Below are 17,123 nucleotides of genomic sequence, written 5' to 3'. Positions count from 1 at the left end.
ACACTGATGCCCACATCCTGAGAGAAAGTTGGTAGAATGTGAGTCTTCTAAGAGGAAGAAAAACAAAAAACTGGAAAGATTCTCTTTCTGCAGATTGTCTATATTACTGCTCAGAACCACCAAAATCCACAAAACAATGAGGCTGTTGTGAAATCACATGAGGGTTGTGTGATGGTTGGATTCATGTGTCAACTTGGCCAGGTTATGTCACCCAGGTGTCTGGTAAGCAAGCACTGGCCTAACCATTACTGCAAGGACATTTGTGGCTGGTTGATAAACAAGAAGGCTGGTTTATTAAATCAGCAGCCAATTGGCTGCAGCTGTGACTGATTAAATAAACAAAAGGTGAATCTTCCACAATGAGAGAATGTAGTCAACTGGATTTAATCCATCAGTTGAAGACTTTTAAGCAAGACAGATAGAGAACCTTCACTTCTTCTTCAGCTGACCAGCAAAGCATTTCCTGTGTTCATTGAAGTTGCCAGTTTGCTGGCTGGGGAGATCATTGAACACATTCATCAGAGTTGCCAGTTTGCTGCCTGAGGAGTTCACTGAACATATTCATTGGAGTTGCCAGTCTGCTGTCTGCCCTATGGAATTTTTCTCTTTTTTTACATTTTATTTTGAAATAAATTCAAAGTTATAGGAACAGTTGAAAAAACAATACAAACCCCATACACAGAACTCCAGCATTCCCTGACACCCTGATACCCTGATCCACTAACTTTAACATGTTGTCACACCACTATTTCTTTCCCTCCCTCCCTCCCTCCCTATCATCCATCATCTATTGCTCTGTCTTCTAAACATATGAGAGCTAGCTGCACACATCCTTGAACAAACACTATAATTCACATATACAATTCCGATGAACAAGAACATTCTTTTATGCAATCCCATTAAGCACAGCTAAGAAGTACAAGAGATTCAACAGTGATACAAAGGTTACATTCTATATTTCTTTTTCCATATGTCTCAACTGTGTCCCTTTGAGCCTCCTGTCCTCCATCCTCAGATCCCATCCAGGATCATCCTTGGCATTCAATTGTCATCTGTTTAGACTGTCTTTTTTTTTCAATTGTGGAAACATATATACAGCCTAAATCTTCCCATTCCACCCCCTTCCTAGCATACCATTAGTGGGATTAATCATCTTTAGAATGTTGTAATGCTCTTTCCCACCATCCATTACTAGAAATTTCCCTTCACATCAAACAGCAACCCTACACTCATTTCTTAACTCCCCATTGCCCCTTCCCCCATTTCTCTTAACCAATACTCCACTTTTCATCTCTATGGTCATATTCTCCGATAATTTCTTTGTGTTTACTGTGAGGCTTAAAATTAACCTCTTAAATCCATAACAATCTTGTTTTTCTTTGATACCACATTCACTTCAATAGGACATATAAACTATGTTCCTATACTCCTCCTTTCCCCCACCTTTATATAGTTATCTAAAATTACATATTTTACATTGATTTCAAAACCACTGATTTGTCATTAGAATTTGTGTGTTTTATATCATGTAGGAAGTAAATAGTGGAGTTACAATTCAAAAATTATTGACTTCTATTTGTATTCCATTGTGGTTGGAGAATGTGCTTTGAGTATATTCTATTTCTTTTTTAATTTCTTGAGACTTGTTTTATGTCCCAGCTTATGGTCCCTTCTGGAGAAAGATCCGTGATCACTAGAGAAAAATGAGTGTCCTGGTGTTTGGGATGTAAGGTTCTATATATGTCTGTTAAAATTCTCTATATCTCTTTCTCCTTTCCTTGTTTCTCTGTTGGTAGGGCTTCCTTTAGTATCTGAATTAGGGCAGGTCTTTTATTGGCAAACTCTCTCAGATTTGTTTCTCTATGAAAAATTTAAGCTCTCCCTCAAATTTGAAGGAGAGTTTTGTTAGATAAAGTATTCTTGGTTGGAAATTTTTCTCTCTCAGAGTTTTAAATATGTCATGCCACTGCCTTCTCACCTCCAGGGTGGCCTCTGAGTAGTCACAACTTAGTCTTATGTTGTTTCTTTGTATGTGGTGAATTTCTTTTCTCTTTCTGCTTTCAGAACTTGCTCCTTCTCTTCAGTATTTGAGAGTCTGATCAGAATATGTCTTGGAGTGAATTTATTTGGATTTATTCCATTTGGAGTTTGCTGGGCATTTATGCTTTGTGTATTTATATTGTGTGGAATGTTTGGGAAGTTTTCCCCAACAGTTTCTTTGTATACTCTTTCTAGACCTTTACCCTTCTCTTCCCCTTCTGGGACTCCAGTGAGTCTTAAATTTGGATGTTTTATTTTATCTATCATATCCCTGAGATCCTTTTTGATTTTTTCAGTTTTTTTCTCCATTTGTTCTTTTGTTCTTTCATTTTCTGTTCTGTGGACCTCTAGGACACTGAGTCGTTGTTCAACTTCCTGTAATCTTGTATTATGAGTATCCAGGTTCTTTTTAATTTGGCCAAAAATTTCTTTCATTTCTGTAATGTCTTCTATTTTTAAATTTAATCTTGCAATTTCTTCTTTATGCTCTTCTAGGATCTTCTTTATGTCCCTTTTATCCTGTTCCATGTTCTTCTTCATGTATTTTATAACCTGTGCCATGTTTTCATTCCTCAGTTGTGATTGTTTGATTAATTGTGCCAAGTACTTTATCTCTTCTGATATTTTTGATTTGGGTGTTTGGGATTGGGTTCTCCATATTGTCTGGTTTTATCATATGCATTAAGATTTTCTTTGTTTTTGGCCTCTTTGCATTTGTTTTGCTTGATAGGGTTCTTTCAAGTTTAAAAAAAAATCTACTTTTTCAGAAATACAAGTTTGTGGTGTACACTTTCTCTAACTAACCAGCAGATGGTGTCTGCAAGTCCCCTATACCCCTCAAGTCAATTCTCCCCAACTCTGTCTCTGTGGTGTGTAGGGAAATAATTTTTGTGGGGTTCAGTTGGTGAACTCAGTTTGGGTTTGTTGTTGGAACTGTCCACCCTAAACATGGTGCATGTGTCTGGGTGGTCAGGGAGGCAGGGCCACTTTAATATCCAAACCCCCCAGGTGTTTCTGGAGATTCAAGGCTGTTGCAAGAGTCTAAGCCTTCATTTCTGTTTTGCCCCAGATTTTCTCTGTCGCTGACCCACAAACCACCGACACTGACATAGCATCCCTGGGTTTTCTGAGTGGGCCCCCGTTCTCATCTGTGATCTTCCAGGACCTCTGCTGAGGGAAGGCTGTTCTATGTCACTAGTGCATATCATCCCTCTGGGGAAGCCCTGGGACACTGGGTCATGCAGGTGCACTCTGCCTGATGCAAAGGTTAGCCTATAATTCTTGACTGGTGTAAGTTCTGAATGAAAGGCAGGTAGTAGAGCTGGGCCCCACCCCTTTCCTCTTAGAGAAGATAGACACCCTGGGGGGGTCATTAGCATTTCAATGGTCTCTCTCTGCCTGTGCCACACCCCTGTCTGGATCACAGAACTGGGAACTGAAAATGGCTGAGGCTTTCTCCACTGGGTCAAACAAGAAACAGAGCTAGTCTGAGGTGACCATCTGACTCTCCAATGTCAGTCATCACCAAAGCCTCTGTCTACTTGGGGATTTGTACCTCATAGTGAGCAGTTCACACTCACTAATTAAAACCCCAGTTTGAGCTCAGCTGAGCTATATTTGCTCACTGGGAGAAAGCTTCTCTCTGGCACCACTAGGCTTTGTAGCTCAGGCTGTGGGGGAGAGGTCTCCTGATTTGGATCCACAGTTTCTAGTTACACAGTTTCTAGTTACAGATATTATGCTGTGATCTCAGGCATACACAACCAATTCAGGTTGGTGTATGATGAGTGGATGGTTATGTCTGTCTCCCTGCAATTATTCTGGATTATTTACTAGTTGTTTCTGTTTTTTTTTTTTTTTTTTTTCAGTTATTCCAGGGGAACTACTTAACTTCCACTCCTCTCTATGCTGCCATCTTAGATCCTCCTGCTCTATGGAATTTTGACTCATGCATACCCACAGTTGCATGAGTCACTTTTATACTTCTTATATTTATAAATATCTCTTTTTGATTCTCTTTCCCTAGAGAACCCAAAAACAGGTTGCCTTTGGGACATTAGAAGAATGGTGTAATTAATCTGTTCTCCTTTATTTCATATACACAATTTACCTAATTAGAGGGTAAATATTTTATAAAGTAGACATAAATTCATTAGACTTATCATGATTGTCATTCCAGTTAATCAAGGAAGGTTTTCAGATTTTATGTCTCCTGAAGTTATCAATGGTATAAAAAGAGTTTGCCTTCAAAACAGTGTTTTTGCTAGAGAAAGAAAGAAGCTCTGAGCTACACAGTGTAGATGCGGTATACTCAATAAAGAGTTTGCTTCATTGTCTTTCCCAATGTATCTGAATTCTGGTGAATGTCAGAGAGAATTTTTACCAGGAGGAATAGACCTCCTTTCAACATAAAAATATTACTAGAAGGTAATTGTTTAATCTGACTTAGACATTTGGTGTAGGTAGGTTCTAAGGGTAGGTTAGAGGGTTGTAACATGATATTTCACAGTATTTAAAATATATCAGCAGTGGTCAAATGGAAACTTGCCTGATCTTACCATTCAGAGGTAGATTTTTCTTCATTTAGAACAGTGGAACTGTTTTCTGCATTTAGAACAGAAGAACATAAGTAGTTGGGTGGAGTGATAGATAGATAGACATATTATAAATAGGAAATTTGACAAGTTGCCTGAAGAAGTAGTAGGCTAGTAATTAATTGGAAGTGGAAAAGAAAGACTAACTTTGGAATTTAGTGAAGTGATCTCTGAGGAACTGATATTTAGAATGTGATTGAAAGACAGTGAGTATGGGATGGGAAGGTATGCTTGTGGATTGGGGTGGAAATAAGAATGAAAATAGTACTCAGTAGAGAGAATAGTAGTGTTTATTTTGCTTGATGGTTTCAGGAAGACATGTGAAAATCAAACTCTGATTGCCTGATGGAGACTTTTACTAAGTTTGGAGACTGGGGAGGAGTAATTTGTATTTTGGGCATAAAAGAGGTAATGTCTTGCATTATATTTCATTTTAGGTGCATGTAATTAAGCAAGTAGCCATGATAGCTCAGAAGTGGAATCCAGATAAGTGTTTTTACACTTTCAATTTAGAGATAGCAATGTAAGAATTAATGAAATTGAATAAATGTGTGAACAGACCAGTGCAGTGCATAAAATGAGAGGAAAGGGGCTAAGATTTAGTTTCAAGATGTTCTGATACTGTTGTTTGAGGAGTTCTTTGTAATGGACATGGGGAAGGAGGGTCTAAAGTGGTTTGAATCTAATCAGGAGACTGTGATGTCAGTGATGTGAGGAGAAGGAAAGTTCCAAAGTGGAGATCATGGTCCAATTCTTTGGTTCCAAGTAACAATTTATTTATGGGATGATCATTAATGATCTCCTAAGTTTTATGAATGAGGACATCAGTGTTGGTTTTGTGAGTCAAAGGGTGAGATGCATGTGAGGATATGGTTGGTGCACTTTCAGTTGATTCAGGGAGGATCTGGAGAGCAAGAACTTGAAAGAAAATACATATAGAGAAGAGAAACTAAGATGGTGGCTAGGTAAGACAGTGCAAAAAAACACCTCCATGAAAAACACTAGATAAAAACAAGAAAGTGAGTCAGAATACCAGTTACAGTGATGCATCAGCTGGATGAGGTCTGCTAGTACCACAGGGGCCATATACTTGGTGGAACCAGGAGTCTGCATTCTGAAATGAGTGAGTAAACTGGCTGGAAGACCCACAGCCATGCTGTGGTGTGGGGAAGCCAGAGGTTGACATTTGGAGAATGACTGGTTCTTTTTTTTTTTAAAAAGGGGGAAACGCAGGAGCAGCTGCAGTTGTGACAGTGGGAACCTTGCAGTAAAACACAGCAAGAGGGGGCTGGGCCAGCCTCTCAGTGTCTAGCCAGGAGGATAGCCTGCTGCAGATACCCTCAGGGCTGGGGGAGCAGAGAGGAGAGCCAGAAGCAGAAAGAAACCCTATGGCTAGCAGCTGGCTCCCCAGAGGGCTGGATAAACTCCTGCCTGGGGCAATGCCCACAGCCCAGAGCCCCACCAGTTGTCCCAGAGCTGGGAAGGAGGAACTGTGTGAGGAGGGGGGATTGAGATGCCCAATTCAGCCATCTTTGCATCAGGCTGAGAGTGCCCCTGTACAGCCCAGTGGCCCTGGGCTTCCCTTGAGGGATGGCATGCAGTGGTGACACAGCACAGCATTCCCTCAGCAGAGGTCCTGGAGGCTGGGAGGGGGGCCCACTCAGAGAACCCAGGGATGCTATGCCAAGTCCATTGGTTTGTGGGACAGTAAGAGAGAGGGTCTGGGGCTGAACTGAAATGAAGGCTTAGACTCATGCAGTGGCCTTGAATCTCTGGGAACCTGGGGGATTTGATTATTAAAGCTGCCCTTCCTCCCTGGTCACCTGGACACATGCCCCACATTCAGGGCAGATGGCTCCAGCAACACACCCAAACTGAGTTCTCCAACTGAACCCCACAAAAATCATTTCCCCACACACTGTGAGGACAAGGTTGAGAACTGACTTGAGGGGTATAGGTGACTCACAGACACCATCTGCTGGTTAGTTAGAGAAAGTGTACACCAGCAAACTGTGTTTCTGAAAAATTAGATCGGTATCTTTTTTTTACAACTTGAAAGAACCCTATCAAGCAAAGCAAATGCCAAGAGGCTAAAAACAGAAAATCTTAATGCATATGATAAAACCAGATGATATGGAGAATCCAATTCCAAACACCCAAATCAAAATATCAGAAGAGACACAGTACTTGGCACAATTAATCAAAGAACTACAATTGAGGAATGAAAACATGGCAAAGGATTTAAAGGACATCAAGAAGACCATGGCCCAGGATATAAGCAACATAAAGAAGACCCTAGAAGAGCATAAAGAAGACATTGCAAGAGTAAATAAAAAATAGAAGATCTTATGGAAATAAAAGAAACTGTTGGCCAAATTAAAAAGACTCTGGATATTCACAATACAAGATTAGAGGAAGCTGAACAACATCTCAGTTTTCTAGAAGTCTACAGAACAGAAAATGAAAGAACAAAAGAAAGAATGGAAAAAAATTGAGAAAATCAAAATTGATCTCAGGGATATGATAGATAAAATAAAACATCCAAACTTAAGACCATTGATGTTCCAGAAGGGGAAGAGAAGGGTAAAGGTCTAGAAAGAGTATTCAAAGCAATTGGGAAAACTTCCCAAACCTTCTACACAGTATAAATACACAAAGCATAAATGCCCAGCAAACTCCAAATAGGATAAATCCAAATAAACCCACTCCAAGACATATTCTGATCAGACTCTCAAATACTGAAGAGAAGGAGCAAGTTCTGAAAGCAGAAAGAGAAAAGAAATTCACCACATACAAAGGAAACAACATAAGACTAAGTTGTGACTACTCAGAGGCCACCATGGAGGTGAGAAGGCAGTGGCATGACATATTTAAAACTCTGAGAGAGAAAACTTTCCAACCAAGAATACTTTATCCAGCAAAACTCTCCTTCAAATTTGAGGGAAAGCTTAAATTTTTCACAGAGAAACAAATGCTGAGACAGTTTGCCAATAAAATACCTGCCCTACTTCAGATACTAAAGGAAGCCCTACCAACCAAGAAACAAGGAAAGGAGAAAGAGATATAGAGAATATTAACAGACATCTATAGAAACTTACATCCCAAATCACCAGGATGCTCATTTTTCTCTAGTGATCACAGATCTTTCCCCAGAAGGGACCATAAGCTGGGACATAAAATAAGTCTCAATAAATTAAAAAAAAGTTGAATATACTCAAAGCACATTCTCCAACCACAATGGAATACAAATAGAAGTCAATAATTTTTGAATTGTAACTCCACTATTTACTTCCTACATGATATAAAATACACAAACTCTAATGACAAATCAGTGGTTCTGAAATCAATGTAAAATATGTAATTTTAGGCAACTATATATAAAGGTGGGGGAAAGGAGGAGTATAGGAACATAGTTTATATGTCCTATTGAAGTGAAGGTGGTATCAAAGAAAAACAAGATTGTTATGGATTTAAGAGGTTAATTTTAAGCCCCACAGTAAACACAAAGAAATTATCAGAGAATATGACCATGGAGATGAAAAGTAGAGTATTGGTTAAGAGAAATAGGGGAAGGGACAATGGGGAGTTAAGAAATGAGTGTAAGGTTGCTGTTTGATGTGAAGGGAAATTTCTAGTAATGGATGGTGGGAAAGAGCATTACAACATTCTAAAGGTGATTAATCCCACTAATGGAATGCTAGGGAGGGGGTGGAATGGGAAAACTTAGGCTGTGTATATGTTTCCACAATTAAAAAGAAAAAAGTCTTAATAGATGACAATTGAATGCCAAGGATGAACCTGGATGGGATCTGAGGATGGAGGACAGGAGGCTCAAAGGGACACAGTTGAGACATATGGAAAAGGAAATATAGAATGTAAGCTTTGTATCATTGTTGAATCTCTTGTACTTCTTAGCTGTGCTTAATGGGATTGCATAAAAGAATGTTCTTGTTCATGGAAAGTGTATATGTGAATTGTAGTGTTTGTCCAAGGATGTGTGCAGCTGGCTCTCATATGTTTAGAAAACAGAGCAATAGATGGATGATAGGGATGGGGGGAGGGAGGGAAAGAAATAGCGATGTGAGAGCATGTTAAAGTTGGTGGATTGGGCTATTGGGGGAAGGGGATCAGGGTATGCTGGAGTTCTGTGTATGGAGTTAGTATTGTTTTTTCAACTGTTCCTATAACTTTGAATTTGTTTCAAAACAAAAAAGGAACCACAAGAAAAATAAAATACATATAGAGGAGTTTTGCTATATTTTTAACATGGGAGAGTAAAAATGAGTTTAAATGGTGAGCTGAAAAGTGAAGAAAAGAGAGGCTTCTGTTAAAGGATGTTTAATTTATAATCAATAATATAGTTTACAGCAAAACATGAGATTGATATCAACTGGAGACATTGGACTTAGCCAGAGGTATCATGCCTTTTCTAATTAATAGGAGAGAAAGAGTAACCAATGTGTATGCATTTTGGGATATTGAAGATATTATGGTATTATCATGTAATTTGGTAAGTTACATAATCCATATGCTTAGGAGGAGGTAATCTCATCTGTTGAAAATGAAAGGAAATGATAACATTACATGAGCATCAAAATGTATGGAGATTTGGATTACTTATGGAGTATGCAGGAATGATTTAATTAGCAAGTGATAGTATGATTTCTGGGTAAAATTGAAAACCTCTAGGAGTTGTGAATCTGTGTTTAGACCTGGATCAATATCTTACTCAAGTATTGTGCCAGATGTAGTCATGGATAATTGCATGTATTTGGAGTTACTGAGTGTTGAGGGTTGGATTGATAGGGGTGGTAAAAAGAGGGACATAATGTTGATCTTGATAAGTATCTGTTGAAATTGCAAACTGTGGACTGAACTGTACAGTAAAAATTGAGAGATAGAGGATGATGTTTGTTGAGAGGGGTCAGTGCACTGTAGGTCCCATACAGAAGTAGAATCTGGGTATAGGGAGTATTTTTGTGGAAAAACTAGGAGAGAAGTTTGTGGCCACAGGGTGGTAACTCTGATGTTTGATGTGAAAGGGACATTCCATGTAAAAATCTTTGAGTGGTGTGTAACACTCAGAATTTAAGGTTGGCAGACAGGCAGAGCAAAATTCTAATTCTAGCTGTGTAATTTTCTAGTCATGTAATTTTGTAATTATACTAAAATTTTCTTAACAACTGATCATGTCATTTGTTAACTTGGTAAATAAACCATAAGCAGCAGGATTATTGTGAGGATTAAATAAGCAAATGCAGTTAATCACCAAGCAGAGTTACACCTAACACACCTATTTTTTTCTTTTTTCCTGGGCATCACATAAAAATTGGTGAGTAAAGTTTACTATTGTTTATGAAAAATTATCATTTGTCCATGAAATACATTTAATCATTGTTCTAGTTTGCTAATGCTGCCAGAATGCAAAATACCAGTAATGGATTGGTTTTTATAAAGGGGGTTTATTGGGTTACAAAGTTACAGTCTTAAGGCCATAAAAGTGCCCAAGCTAAGGTGTCAACCATAGGTTGCCTTCACAGAAGAGCGGCCAATGTCACCCAGAAAACCTCTGTTAGCTCAGAAGACACATGACTGGTGTGTGCTTGCTCCCAGGTTTCATTTCAGAGTGGCATTCTCCAAAATGTTGCTCTTGGGGTGTTTTGTCCTCTCTTAACTGCAGCTCCTCTTCAAAATGTCATTTTCAGTTGCTCTCCAAAATGTGACTTTTAGCTGTTCTGAGTTCCTTCTGTTTGCGAATTTCTTTAGATGACTCCAGTGATCCAATTAACACTCACTCTGAATGGGCGGGATAACATCTCCATGGAAATTATCCCATCAAATATTTCACTCACAGTTGACTGAGTCACAACTCCATGGAAACACTTAATCAGAAGGTTCCAACCTAATCAACACAAATGCATCTGCTCCCACAAGACTGTACCAAAGAACATGGCATTTTGGTGGACATAATGCATCCAAACTGGCACAATCATTAGCAGTGTTTTAGGGGATAATTTCCTTCTTATAGATGATTAATGCTTTCACTCACACACACACACCTACGCATACAGCACATTTACAGAGAGAGAGAGAAATACAGGGATGCTCCCACAAATGATGATTAATATGGGACAGGACTACAGCACCCACTTTACTAAGTATGAGATGGAGCAACTAGATGCCCTCACAAACCCCATCATTATATATTTTATGAGCCTCCTTGACATCTGAGGATTGTGGGGCATGACAGAATATTTATGACCCACATGCTTCTGTTACTTTCTTACAAAAGGGATTTTGAGGTCTTGATTTGGAGAATGGATATCACTGATCCTTCCAAATGAAGTGAGTACTTGAATTGATTAAGCCCATCATGAAATAATTTTGAAGTTACATGATAGCTATCCAAATCCATTAGGGAAAGTTCTGAAAGTAAGGGTTGAGAGTGTGAAGGAGTGATCTTTCCATAAACCTGCAGGAGTTGAACCAAGATAATTTAGGGCAATTCCATAGAGAAGGGCAGGGGCAGGATAGAGCAGGAAGTGAGGGTCCAGAGGGCAGGGATAAGTGTTGGAGAACCAATGATAGAGCATAAACCAAGAATATATAAATCTGAGAATTTCCACAATATTTAACTGCAAGGGAATAACAAAATCCACATGTGGTAGGAGTTAGATATACCTATTTATGAATCATGGAGGGGATTTAAAAACTCAGCACCATGGGATAATTAACACATGAAACACACTGATTTTCATGTTCTTTTCGGTAAGATATCTGTATTCACATTTTCATTATTAGAAACATGAGCCATAGACTTCTTATATTTGAGTTTAAGAGATGAGTCTTCCCCTGCTTCTCGTAGAGGATACAAATGTTTCTGTAGTTTGGGCTGGGGGGAGGGGTACTTCCAGGTGAAGGTTTGGTGACAGGTGAGAGTTGGGTCTGGAAATTGTGGACAAGTTTTGAGCCTCATGGCTTCTTTCTCCATCCCCAGCTTTCAATACTTAGTGCTTGGACTGCCTGAGGGTGAAAAACTGGAGGAAGACTGTTGGTGGAACTATTGACAATGCAACCGCTGGTGAGTAGCAAATTTCTACTGAAATGAAAACCCTACAGGAATATGCAGAATTCCCCTACTGGCCTGGCACATTCTAAGTATATTCATGAGATATTCACATATTTGAGGTCCACTAAAGTATACCCAGGACCCTGGTATAATTATGGTGGGCCAGGAAGTGAGTAAGAAACAATCTTCTCACTACAATTTACACTAATTTCTTCTAGTCTCTCTCTATTAAGGCTGTATAATCACAGAAGATGTGTGAAAGAATTTATTTTCTTCATGCAGCCTATGACCTCATTGGGGAAGTAATTCACTCATTCACTATGTTAGTGGTAGTAATGTGCTTAGCAATGTGATGAATACAAGGGATAGAGTAATTGCACAACATAACATTCTAAGAAGGAGGCAATTTGTTTATCAGGTGAGTTTGATCAGTCCAGTGTTATGAGTGCTGGGGTTTATGCCATGTTAAGGAGAGCACAAGAAAAGGCAATGGAAATTAATGTATTTATTTTATCCAATAGTAAATTTACAGTTTCCATAGAATATATTTTCATATTTTGAAAAGATGTTTGAAATTCTCATTACCATCTTGTCCCCAGTTAAGCATTTTCTTTCTTTTAAACAATATTTGTACAACTTTGGTAAGTGGAATCAATGAGCAGGTAATAATGTTTCCTTCCTTACTTTAAGCTGTGCACACAGGAGAAGTATTGTAGGTAGAGTAAAATTTTAAGACCAGTGAAAATATTTGAGGATCTAGTGATAGAGAGACCAGAACCAATGAAAAGCCTATTTATCCTTGAACAGACAGTCAAGATGAAGATACAAGAGACACAATGAAAACTAGTTTGGGATGTCCAGGAGGATATTGAGTATGGGAGGCCTCCTAACAAAGGAAGAGTCAGCCTAGGACTATTCTGTAGCATAGCAGTCACAGGGGGCCCTGAATTTTGCTACTGAAGAGCCTACCATCACATCATAGTAAAAACCTGAGTTTTGTAGAGTTGAAAGAGGGAGAACCTACTGATTCCAAGTTCTGTATAAATCCTGTACAGTTCTGCAGAAATATGTACATTGCTTCATCTTTCTGCCATTTTAATGAATAACATATATCACTTGTACTTAACAAGTCTTGATTAGATAGGAATCATCAGCTCACTGGATTTTTCAAAGCTTGTTACATTTTGTTAAGCCATTTCATAGACAAGGAAACAGATCATTGCATGTGCCTCAATTTGGTTAAGTTGGATTTTAAATTTTTGTTCAGATGGAGGTCAGATATCACATAATGGGAGAATGAGACAAACATACATGAAAAAAGTAGTTTATTACTCCCAAGCACTAGGGTGCAGTGGGTGCCATGTGGAGATGGTGGAAAGTGTGAACAGCCCTGGTTGTGTGTGGGCAGCACACAAGCAGAGCAAAAGGGAACCATGGGTTTGTGCTTTTAATGTGGGTCAGAGGTGTAGGTTAGTATATTTTCCAGAGTCAGTGACTGGTTAATTTAAAGCAAATATGTGTGAAAATGGAAGAATACTTGGGGTCCCAGGGTTGTGGAGATGGTTCCTTATTATTTGTGACCACCTGTGGGTTCACAGTGAGGCATGCCAGTGATGGAGGTGGTGACCAAATATGTAGGTTTTATTTCTGGGGAGTTTAGGCTGTGGGGATGGAAAACTGTGAACTATGCCACAGATCAGTGTTGAGGCAAGTGGCTTGGTGAACTAACATGGGTGTTAAGGCAGAACACAAAAATATTTTGATAGGACAGAGGGGGATAAGTGAACAATCATTATGTTAGAAAGTGGTAGATGATGAATAATGCTTCCCTTATGATGGAACTGTAGATTTACTTCAAATTTATGGAGGAGATTTAGTTATGGATGCGCAAGAGCAAATTGCATGATCACCATCTGGAAGTCATTATTATCAGTTTCTTGGCAAACTTTCAGGTTGTATCCCACCACGTTATGCAATATTGCCTTATGGTGAAGATTTATGTATTCAAAGTATGTATGACTCTGTGAATGTATCTGAAGGATAGGTGCCAGGTTAGCAGTAAGAATGATGTAACTGGAATCCCAAACATGGTTTAAGATTTTATATATACAAAACCCTCTCTTTCAACCTATCTACTATGGATATTTGTAAGGATAGAATTGTCTGAACCCAAATGCCTTTATGTTTAGGAATCAGTGACCTTCAGTGATGTAGCTATGAACTTTTCCAGGGAAGAGTGGGCCTTGCTGGACACAACCCAGAGAAAGCTGTTCAGAGATGTTATGCTGGAGAATATCAATCATCTGGTGACTGTGGGTGAGTTTCTCAATATTTTCTCTATCATTTATACATCTATGTTTCTAGATATCTATCTTTCCATCCATCCACCCATCCATTGATCTATTTAATCTATCAATTTATTCAAGTATCTAAACAACTTCCCTATATGCCACTCTGAGATCTGCTCTGAATCTTTCATAAATGTTATGACTACTTGAAAGAAACTTTGCCTTTTCACTTTTTCCTTACATCTCATTTGTTACACAAGGCACGTGATCTTTCTAACTAAAATTTCATGTCTTTCTTGCTGCTCAATCTCCAAAACTCAGAACACTGTGAGAACACAATGAATATTATTTCTGTTGATAAAATACATATTATCTAGATAATTATTATCCTCTAGGGGCTGTGGAGCACACAGTAGAAAAAAAAAGAGTCATACTCTTTTTCCACACAGAACATAGATTGTTTTGGTTGACCTTATGTTTCTTGGATTCTTTTATAAAATACTATTCAGACTCCTCCAGGAAAGTAGGTAAAAAGCCAGGAACTGCGTGGACTGGACACCACAGAGCAATCTGACTTTGGGCATACTTCATACAACACTCATGAAAACGTGGAACTGCTGAGATCAGCGAAATCTGTAAGTTTTTGCGGCCAGGGGAACCGCGCCCCTCCCTGCCAGGCTCAGTCCCGTGGGAGGAGGGGCTGTCGGCTCCGGGAAGGAGAAGGGAGAAGTGCAGTGGCTGCTCTTATCGGAAACTCATTCTACTGATTCAAACTCCAACCATAGATAGACTGAGACCAGACACCAGAGACTGAGAGCAGCCAGCCCAGCAGAGAGGAGACAGGCATAGAAAAAAAACAACACGAAAAACTCCAAAATAAAAGCGGAAGATTTTTGGAGTTCTGGTGAACATAGAAGGGGGAAGGGCAGAGCTCAAGCCCGAGCTCAGGCCCTGAGGCGCATATGCAAATCCCGAAGAAAAGCTGATCTCTCTGCCCTGTGGACCTTTCCTTAATGACCCTGGTTGCTTCGTCTATTAGCATTTCAATAACCCATTAGATCTCTGAGGAGGGCCGTTTTTTTTTTTTTTTTTTTTTTAAATCCTTTTTTCTTTTTCTAAAACAATTACTCTAAGAAGCCCAATACAGAAAGCTTCAAAGAATTACAATTTGGGCACGTCAAGTCAAGAGCAGAACTAAGAGAGCTCTGAGACAAAAGGCAATAATCCAGTGGCTGAGAAAATTCAATAAACAACACAACTTCCCAAGAAAAGGGGGGTGTCCGCTCACAGCCACCATCCTGGTGGACAGGAAACACTCCTGCCCATCGCCAGCCCCATAGCCCAGAGCTGCCCCAGACAACCCAGTGTGACGGAAGTGCTTCAAATAACAGGCACACACCACAAAACTGGGCGTGGACATTAGCCTTCCCTGCAACCTCAGCTGAATGTCCCAGAACTGGGAAGGTGGAGCAGTGTGAATTAACAAAGCCCCATTCAGCCATCATTTGAACAGACTGGGAGCCTCCCTACACAGCCCAGCAGCCCAGAACTGCCCTGGGGGGACGGCACTCACCTGTGACATAGCACAGTCATCCCTCAACAGAGGACCCGGGGTGCACAGCCTGGAAGAGGGGCCCACTTGCAAGTCTCAGGAGCCATACGCCAATACCAAAGACTTGTGGGTCAGTGGCAGAGACAAACTGTGGCAGGACTGAACTGAAGGATTAGACTATTGCAGCACCTTTAAAACTCTAGGATCATCAGGGAGATTTGATTGTTAGGGCCACCCCCCCTCCCCGACTGCCTAGAAACACGCCCCACATACAGGGCAGGCAACACCAACTACACACGCAAGCTTGTTACACCAATTGGGTCCCACAAGACACACTCCCCCACTCACCAAAAAGGCTAAGCAGGGGAGAACTGGCTTGTGGAGAACAGGTGGCTCGTGGACGCCACCTGCTGGTTAGTTAGAGAAAGTGTACTCCACGAAGCTGTAGATCTGATAAATTAGAGATAAGGAATTCAGTAGGTCTACAAACCCTAAAAGAACCCTATCAAGTTCAGCAAATGCCACGAGGCCAAAAACAACAGAAAATTATAAAGCATATGAAAAAACGAGACGATATGGATAACCCAAGCCCAAGCACCCAAATCAAAAGACCAGAAGACACACAGCACCTAGAGCAGCTACTCAAAGAACTAAAGATGAACAATGAGACCATAGTACGGGATATGAAGGAAATCAAGAAGACCCTAGAAGAGCATAAAGAAGACATTGCAAGACTAAATAAAAAAATGGATGATCTTATGGAAATTAAAGAAACTGTTGACCAAATTAAAAAGATTCTGGACACTCATAGTACAAGACTAGAGGAAGTTGAACAACGAATCAGTGACCTGGAAGATGACAGAATGGAAAATGAAAGCATAAAAGAAAGAATGGGGAAAAAAATTGAAAAAATCGAAATGGACCTCAGGGATATGATAGATAATATGAAACGTCCAAATATAAGACTCATTGGTGTCCCAGAAGGGGAAGAAAAGGGTAAAGGTCTAGGAAGAGTATTCAAAGAAATTGTTGGGGAAAACTTCCCAAATCTTCTAAACAACATAAATACACAAATCATAAATGCTCAGCGAACTCCAAATAGAATAAATCCAAAAAAACCCACTCCGAGACATATACTGATCACACTGTCAAACATAGAAGAGAAGGAGCAAGTTCTGAAAGCAGCAAGAGAAAAGCAATTCACCACATACAAAGGAAACAGCATAAGACTAAGTAGTGACTACTCAGCAGCCACCATGGAGGCGAGAAGGCAGTGGCACGATATATTTAAAATTCTGAGTGAGAGGAATTTCCAGCCAAGAATACTTTATCCAGCAAAGCTCTCCTTCAAATTTGAGGGAGAGCTTAAATTTTTCACAGACAAAGAAATGCTGAGAGAATTTGCTAACAAGAGACCTGCCCTACTGGAGATACTAAAGGGAGCCCTACAGACAGAGAAACAAAGACACGACAGAGAGACTTGAAGAAAGGTTCAGTACTAAAGAGATTCGGTATGGGTACAATAAAGGATATTAATAGAGAGAGGGAAAAATATGGCAAACATAATCCAAAGGATAAGA

The 17,123-nt window shown here is 39.7% G+C and overlaps 1 long non-coding RNA gene across 1 annotated transcript; it reads left to right on the top strand.

Moving 5' to 3' along the window:
* LOC119520112 lies at positions 1-14,020 on the top strand. The gene is made up of 3 exons (XR_005214131.1): positions 1-222; positions 11,632-11,715; positions 13,893-14,020. It is a non-coding gene; the product is annotated as an uncharacterized LOC119520112 (long non-coding RNA).
* Positions 14,021-17,123: the final 3,103 nt, after the last annotated feature.

Source organism: Choloepus didactylus, chromosome 24 (assembly GCF_015220235.1).
Source record: "Choloepus didactylus isolate mChoDid1 chromosome 24, mChoDid1.pri, whole genome shotgun sequence".
NCBI classification, from domain to species: Eukaryota; Metazoa; Chordata; class Mammalia; order Pilosa; family Megalonychidae; genus Choloepus; species Choloepus didactylus.
This window is presented reverse-complemented; position numbering and strand designations above follow the sequence as displayed.